This window comes from Hevea brasiliensis, unplaced genomic scaffold (assembly GCF_030052815.1).
Source record: "Hevea brasiliensis isolate MT/VB/25A 57/8 unplaced genomic scaffold, ASM3005281v1 Scaf158, whole genome shotgun sequence".
Lineage (NCBI taxonomy): Eukaryota > Viridiplantae > Streptophyta > Magnoliopsida > Malpighiales > Euphorbiaceae > Hevea > Hevea brasiliensis.
In genome coordinates, this window is record NW_026614650.1 from 62,681 (window position 1) to 71,624 (window position 8,944).

Below are 8,944 nucleotides of genomic sequence, written 5' to 3' on the forward strand. Positions count from 1 at the left end.
CTAGAGTTCTCCCACTCCTCAATGTAACTGCCTTATAATGCTCCCTTAGTTCATCTCTGATTGACTAGGCAGTTTACCAGTAGCCTTACTTGAAGAACTTGCTTACTGAGTAATTTGATTCTCCAGCATCTTGTTATGGGTAGCAAGTTGGTCTATTCTTGAAGTCAGCTATTTAATCAATTCATTATATTGTTGTTGAGCTGCTAGGAACCCTTCCATCATGGATTCCATGGTTATCTTTGGTTCAGGTTGCTGAGGTTGAGGAGGCGGTGGTGGTTGTGTAAAGTTTTAGCCTCTGTTCTGAAATCCAGAAGGTGCTAGTGGTTTGTACCCCTGTTGCTTATTTATTAGCTGGTTCTGCTGATTGGACCATAAGAAATTTGGGTGGTTCCTCCATCCAGGGTTATAAGTGTTTAAATATGGATTGTTGGGCTGCCTCTGGTTGAAGTTTCCTCCATTATTCACATAGTTCATCTATTCTGTAGAGGGTTCATTAAAGCTGTTACATTCTGAATATCCTCCTCCATAGCTGTCCTCATGTTGACTATTCATCCCTACTACATCGACTTGCATTTTATGAAGCCTCTTAGTGAGTTGATCAAATTGGGCATTTATCATGCTTAGGGCGTCCACTTCCAGGACCTCTGCTGTTCTCCTTGCATTTCCTCTTTCATTTGACCACTCATAATTATGGTATGCAACCCTCTCTAGAAGTTCCAGTGCTTGTGTCACTGTTTTCTCCATTAGGTCACCTTTTGTAGTTGAATTAACTGTGCTCCTTGTAGAAGATAGTAACCCATTATAAAAATTTTGCACAAATAGCCAATCCTCTATGCCATGGTGTGGACATTCCCTCTGCAGGTCTTTATATCTTTCCCATTTTTCATAGAGTGATTCATCTTCATTTTGTCTGAAGGTGTTGAGCTTAAGTCTCAGTCTTGCAGTCTTTGCAGGTGGAAAATACCTTACTAGAAAAGCTTGTGAGAGGTTTTTCCAAGTGGTAAACGTTCCAGCTAGTTGTGAGAGTAACCACTTCCTTGCTCTATCTCAAAGGGAGAATGGGAATGCTCTGAGTCTTATGGCTTGATCAGACACTCCATTCATCTTAAATGTGTCACAAAGGGCAAGAAAGCACTGGAGGTGATAATGTGGATCTTCTGTTGGTGAAACTGCAAACTGGGTTTGTTGAATCATTTGAAGCCATGCTGGTTTTAATTCAAAGTTGTTGGCTTCCACTGTGGGTCTAGTGACACTGGGCTGAAATCCTTAGACAGATGGAGCTCCATAGTCTCTCAAGGGTCTTGGCATGTCATTATTATTGGCTATGGTTGTAATTTCAGGATCTTCTTGATCATGCTCTTGATGTTTCTTTTCCCTCCTGATGGCTCTTAGAGTTCTGTCTATCTCCGGATCACAGTCCAAAATTTCTTCTTCTGGCCTTGTTCTGGTCATATACCAGATTAGGTACCTAAAAGAAAAGAAAAGAAATAAAACAAATCAAATAAAATTAGATAATAAAGATAATCGCCTAAATCAGCTAAATTGCCTATCGCTCGATATTACTAAAGCCAAAATCCCTGGCAACGGCGCCAAAAACTTGTTTGCTGGTTTTACTACCACCGCAAGTGTACGGATGGCTAACAAGTAATAAAGTGATGAGTAAAGTATCATTCCCACGAGGAATTTGATTAGTAAGTACCAATCTACACAGTAATTTTGACTATTTAGGCTATCGAACAATGAGAGAATGAAAGTTGTCTATTTTAAACACTAAAATGATAAACTTAAAATGAAGTAATCTATTTTGGAACAATTCTGAAATTAAGATTTTATACTTGAATCTTACTATGGATGTTATCTTGTTTGTTTACTAGATTGAGAATCATTTGCCTTAATGGAAATCAGTCATAAGGTATCCTAAGTCCTCTCTCAAGGCATCGAGGGTGTATCCTAATTAACTTAAACCCGACTTTCGTGGCGATCAAATTAATTAAAATCCTTTAAGGTCTTTGACCAATTTTGAAATTCCACAAAGGTATTAGCCTATGTCTAGGTCAGAATTCCTAGGTTTAACATCTTGATTTTCTAATATTAATCTTCACCTTTCAGTCCTTCAATTAATATTTACAATCAATACTAAGTGGGTACCAGCACATAGCATGCATTAAGATCACAAGAAATTAAATTAAGGAACAAATCTCAAATCCAATAAATAAAACTTAATGTTCATCCATAACAATGATTATAAGTATTACTCTCCCAATTCTAGAATATGAAAGTACTCACTCATGAGTTCAGCAAACATCATGATAAAAATGTAAAGACAATAAAAAAAAAATCATATAGAAGAAATAAAACAATAAAAATCCATTTAAGGAGATGGAATGAAGGAACCGAAGAGAGTTTGCAACTTTGATCTTATGCAACTTCAGCAGGAAAACTCCTCTTGATACTGATATTCTTCTCCTCATGACAGCTGCAGAGTGCGAGTTTCTTTAAAACTCTGAAAAAGTGCTGTCAAAGGATCCCTCCTTTCGATTTGATGTTTTCTGCTTCTATTTATAATAGTTGTTCTAGGGTTAGGTCATTTTGAGTCCAAAACGCCTTAGGAGTCTGATTTGAATGTGTAAACAAGAGCAGGAACTCAAGTTTAAAAACTGGCTGCTGCATGGTACATGGCCCATGTGTCACCACATGGACCCAGGCCATGTAACTTACTGGAGTGGAATTGTGGAATCTTGCATTGGCACAGATACTTACATGGGTCTGCACTGGCTACGCGGGCCTAGTTACACTGGCCATGTACTTTTGTTCTCATAAAATTCTTCAAGCTTGTGCCCGGTAGAGACTTACACAAGTCCCTATAGATTATACGAGTCCAATTACACGACCCATGCACTTATGTTTCTCCATTGATTCTCTTGGCTTTTTTCTGGCAAAGAGTTACACGGGTCTGTGGCTTTGTTTGCACGGCCCATGTACTTTGTATCAGCAGAAATTCTAACTCTTTTCACCTCTCCAAGCTTTACTTTTGCACTCCTATACTCTGGGGCTTCATCCAAACACCTGAAATGATGCAGAAAACATGGAATTAAAGGCTTGACAATAGAAATTACAAAAACTAATGAAATCAACTACTATGCATGAGATTACTCACCTAAATGCCATGAGATAGTATACAAAATGTGCTTAAAAACTTCTATACAATTCAAGTGTATCACAAATATGTTCTTTGTCTATTTTATAGGATCGATGGCATCTGATCCATCAGAGCACAGGTCTCCTAGACTGATCGAGGAGGAGGTAGAGAGTTATGCACCTGCACCTGTTCCTAGTAGGGAGTGAAGCAGCAAAATCGAGTCATCTATAGGTGTTGCGGGTAGAGCACAGTAGGCCTTCTTAGAACAGATGATGCAACTGCTCCATCAGGTCACCAGAGCCATACCTCAGCCACAGCCACCTCCACCTCCACAGCCTCAGCCACAACCACCACCATTTGTACAGCCACCAGCCGCAACTCGTCCACAGGTCCCCATTAGAGAGACTGCGAAAATATGGGGCAATTAACTTCAAGGGTAAGAAGGAGGATGATCCAGCTACTGCGGAGTATTGGCTAGAGAGGACAGAGAGGGTTCTGCAGTAGCTCTATTGCACCCCAGAGCAGCAATTAGAGTGTGCTTTGTTATTACTGCAGGAGGATGCATATCGGTGGTGGGTGACAGTATTGAGGGTAGTACAGCCTACACAGATCACCGGGGATTTCTTCTTAGCAGAATTTAGGAAGAAATATGTCAGCCATGTGTATTTAGAGGCCAGAAGGAGAGAATTCCTGGCACTGAGACAGAGGCAGCTTACAGTCTCCGAATATGAGTGGGAATTCATAAGACTTAGTGGATATGCATTGGAGATAATGCCTACCGAGGTTGATAGATGCAGGAGATTTGAGGAAAGATTAAATGATAACATCATACTGATAGTCACATCTCATCACTTCATAGACTTCTCTTTGTTGGTAGTATCAACTCTTGATGTGGAGAGAGTCAGAGATGATGAGCAGTCTAGGAGAGACAGACAGCGTAAGAGAGGCATGGACAGGGCCAGTTTAGTGTACTAGCTACTGGTAGTAAGAAGCCTAAGGGTTTACAAAGCCAAACACAAGGCTAGAGAGACCAGTCTGGAGTATCTATAGCTAGTTCTCCAGGTACAGTAAGAAGGGAATCAATTCTAGTGCAAGAATATACCCACTATGGTAGGAGAAACAGAGGGGAGTGTCGACTATTGACTAGGGGATGTTTCAGATGTGGATCTATGGATCATTTCTTATGAAGTTGTCCACAGAGGAGTGCTCCCACTGCTTTACCACCGACTGAGAGGTCTGCACCGACAGTGCAGAGGGGTAGAAGACCTATGAGGCCTGAGACAGCTGGTACATCATAGAGGGCTTTTGTGACTATAAAATGGCCCGAGGCTAGAGTAGCACCCCGTGTATACGCTATGGCTCGGGAGGAGCTAGATCCGATAGATATTATTAGAGGTATATTTTCTATTTATAATACCTTTAAATATGTATTGATAGACCCTAATTATATTCACCCCTATATATGTATTGTACCTCCTGTTAAAACAGGATACCGATAGATGGGTTAGAAGATGACATACTTATCACCAATCCTTTAGGCCATAAGGTGATGGTAGATTATCAACCGAAAAGGATCATATTAAAGATAATGGATGGAAATAAAAAAGAGACTGTATATGAGATGAAAGAGGATGAGTGCAGAACTAATTAAGGATAAGTATAGGAAAAATCTGATCTACTAGGATATACCGTGGTAACTATGCAATGTTCTTGATGTTTGTGCGGTAAGCTGCAGATTATAGTACCGACTTAGGACTATTGTGTAGAGCTACATATTTCTGATAGTAAATCGAGATGAGGATAAGATTATAGAGCTAGGTCTAGTAAGACAAACTAAAAAGAAAGTGAAGTATTATAACACGAAAAAGCGGAGAGACAAGGAGATAGCGGTTCCTTGATTATATACATTAGGTTAATTTCGAGGACAAAATTTTTATTTAAAGGAGAAGAATTGTAATGCCCTCACTGTAGATAGTTTGTACGTTTTACTGTTCCGAAGACTAAAGTCTATTCAGACAGTCAGAATGCCTGGAACTATACTTAAACTACGGTGAGGAGACATAAATTGATGAAATAAAGGCCAACAAAAATTAAGAAAAAATAAAAAAAAAATGAAATGTAACTAGGTTATAGGAGCCGGAACCATGGCGATGGGTGATCGTATCGGGAAGTCACTGCATAGACAATTGACGACCCCAGACCTACAAGGAACCCTAGAAAATAATTTTCGAGATATAATTAAAGTTTTATTGAGGTATAAATGATATTGAAAATGTCAAATAAAATTTAGTTAATTAGTAAAAATAAAAATAAAATAGATAGTATAAAATTAAAGGAACTATCGGATCGAGAATTTAGTCAGTATTACCAAAAAAGTTTGACTATTACCCGAAGAGGGGCATTTTGGTCATTTGGCACCTAGAGTTGACTTTTAACCTAAATGTCTATTAAAATGAGTGATATTAAAAATTTTGAAAATTTCATGAAAACATGAAATTATATGCAATGTAATTAAAGGAAACATAAGGGAGAAATTATTCAAATTATTAAAATTTTAGGGGTTGAAATTAATAAACAAAAACTTGGTGGGATATAGATAGCCATAAGGTGACAAAACGATCCACTAACATCATTTTCTTCCTCATTACCTCTCAAGTGGCCGAATCCTTCTCCCATTGTTCCTCCATGGATGTTCTTCATGCAAGCTCTAAATCCCTCCCATTCTCACCATAAATCTCACAAGTTTCTTCACAAAAATTAATCACCACACCTTAGGAAGACTATAGGCAGCCAAGAAAGAAAGGACTGATGAAGTTTTACCAACTTGAAGAATTGTCCATTTAAGGTTTGTGCAAGTTTTCTTCTCCTTTCCTTGTTAAACCTTGAAATGAGGTTTAAATGAGTGAGTTTGACATGAAATTGGAAGAAAATGATTAGTGTTGAGATGAATTGATGATATTAGAAGTTCCATAAATGTTGAATTATAGTTTGGGAGTTGGAGGAAATGAAATTTGGAAGTGTACTTTTCCATGCAGGTTGAGTCTTAAAAAATCAAGTGAATAATTTGAGCCATAACTGAATTTGTGTTATTGATATGAGGTCAATTGGAGATGAAACTAGACCTAAAATGCTTCATTTTTCATGAAGAGACCATGCCCAAATTCTACCCAGAAATTGACCAAATTATTGTCCCAATCCGGATGACCAAATGATGAACCTAGAAAATTGACCAAATGAATAGTACACATTCATTTGGCTATAACTCCCACTAGACAGGTCCAAATGACTTGAATTTTATACCATTGGAAAGCTTAGATATAGAACTACAACTTTCATGAAAACTACAGAGCCCAAAAATACCTTAAACCAATCCAAATTGTTGGCTCAAGTTAGATAAAAAAACTGCCCAGAACAATATTGCCCAGAAATTGCTTGATAAACGCTTACTTGACCAGTTTTGGCAAAAAAGTCATAACTTGGTTTACAGAAATCCAAATGCAATGAAACCAGTAGCAAAATGTCCGCACCACATTTTGAAAGTGGTGGGTAAATTTTTTTCACAAATATTAAAAAAAAAAAAACTTTATTGGACACTAAGCCATAAATAAATTTTCGAATATTTAAAATCTCTGTAATTTTTTTACAAAAAAATTTCGATAGAGTGCCGTCTATATTTTGAGAAAACAACTCTTCAAAACTTGAAAAGAAATACACTCCCAATATATTTTCTCCACCACAACTCCATTATTCAATTTCATTTTACAAATCAACACAAGCAACTCAATATACAGTTTAAATTAAATCAATATTGAAACATCTCATTAAGGTAACAAAATTAATATTTACATTCATGGGAGTATTAAAAATTTAGTAATACAAAATTTTATAAGTACATAAAATCTCAAGATAATATTATCATAATTTGTGTTTGATTACATTCCAAAAATATATTACAAAAGAGTTTATACAACTGCTCGAATGAAATTACATACATATAATTACAGAATTACATCAAAATCTAATGCACAAGGGTATACCTATGATGTACCCGAAGATAGTCTCACTGTATCTTCAATTAATCTCACTCAGCTGCTCTATATTTTCTTTCACCTGCGATAGCATACAAAGCTATCGCTCAGTGGTGAACTCAGTGGTGCACAAAATAATAATTTAAAACTTAATACAAGTTATGCTTTGACAACTCATAACAAATAAAAATTCTAAATTCTAAATTCTTCAAAATTCATAACATCCAAAAATCAATATTTTCAATCATGAAAATTATTCATTTGAATAACATTTTGATCAAATAGTAACTATTTATCTACATTTTTTTTTAAATAATGAAACAATACAATATTTTTGAATCATTGACAAATTATTTATTTCGACCACAATTTATCAAATTATGCATAATTTAAAGGGCATTGCCAACAATTCACATAGTTAGATCCATGACACAAAATTTCTTAATAAATGCCATGTTGTACACTATGACATTTCAAACTCTCCCAATAACCGAGGCTAAAAGGGAGGAACAAAGACTAGCTAGTATATATGAGTACTCATCCAAATTCTTCCCCAACTAGCAAGCCAGAGAGAAAGGAACACACCCCATCAAGTGGAGGAGATATCTCGCTAGGCAAGCTAATGAGAATACAAAATATAATGTCATGTCAACTGTGATTTCAAATCATATTTAAAATAATTTCTATTTACAAAAGTGTTTACAAACCATTAACATATTTAATCATTATAAATTCATGCTCAAGGTTGGCAACACATGAAACTCAAAATTTACAATTCTCAAAACCATGCAATAAATCCTTAAATGCATAAGAAAATTTATATTTAATTTATACAATTTCATTCAACAAGTTAAAGTTCTCAACACAACAAAATCATAAATCATACAATAAACCTATTCAAATCAATTTGGAAGCGAAAAATAACAAAAAGAGCTAATTGTGCACAAACCTCTTTTGTTGATTTGACTTAATCCAATTTTCTTTCTTTCTTCGAAGATCTCTTTCCAACTGAAATACATAATTTTAAAGTGTTTCAGTATCCATTCTAACCATTTCTAATAATTAATTCTAATAATTTCATTTTTGCATACTAAATTTACCTATTAGATCTTATAAGTTGAATTCTTGTATTTAAGGTTATGGAGTTATCAGTCAAACATAAATGTTGACTTTCCATACTTAGCAGATATATTAATTCTAGTTGCACTATGATCTCTCAATTTAAGTTTAACTCATGTTGGTTTTAATTGCAAATCATATTTCAAAGCTCAGTGTATGTTATTTTAAATTTTCAAATTCATAGCCAATGTTTACTATCCATTGGACCAATGTTACAGTGAGAATTTAATAAAATTCTCTTCGTTAAACTATTTCTTATTGTGTCTTCTTTAGTTCCCTTTCTCAATCACTCCATTTGGAGTTGTATAACTCAAGTTATGGTTAATTAACCATAACTAGGTCAAATTTGAATTTTAGTTTCCTTACTAGGCAATTTTGGTATGGAATTTAACTAATTTATTTGGACAGCTTGCAGAAATATTTAGGCTTAGCATTCTTTATAGGATTTGCTGTCCTATGTCTTAAGGTCATTCAGAAATTTTAGTTACAATTTTTTAAGTCTTGTAGAATTATTTATGGTCAACTTATTGGGTTGGACTCAAAGGTCTTATATTGGCATGGTCCTTAATTAGGTCAAAAACTTTGACCTATAATTTAGACTTCTGAAGGAGTGGAAGCATGAAAAAGACAACTTTATACCATTGAATTCAAAAATTTT

General features: G+C 35.5%; 1 non-coding gene across 1 annotated transcript; it reads left to right on the forward strand.

The window, feature by feature from the left end:
- Positions 1-832: 832 nt before the first annotated feature.
- LOC131176541 (small nucleolar RNA R71) lies at positions 833-939 on the forward strand. Its single transcript, XR_009146564.1, has one exon. It is a non-coding gene; the product is annotated as a small nucleolar RNA R71 (small nucleolar RNA).
- The last annotated feature ends 8,005 nt before the right edge of the window (positions 940-8,944 follow it).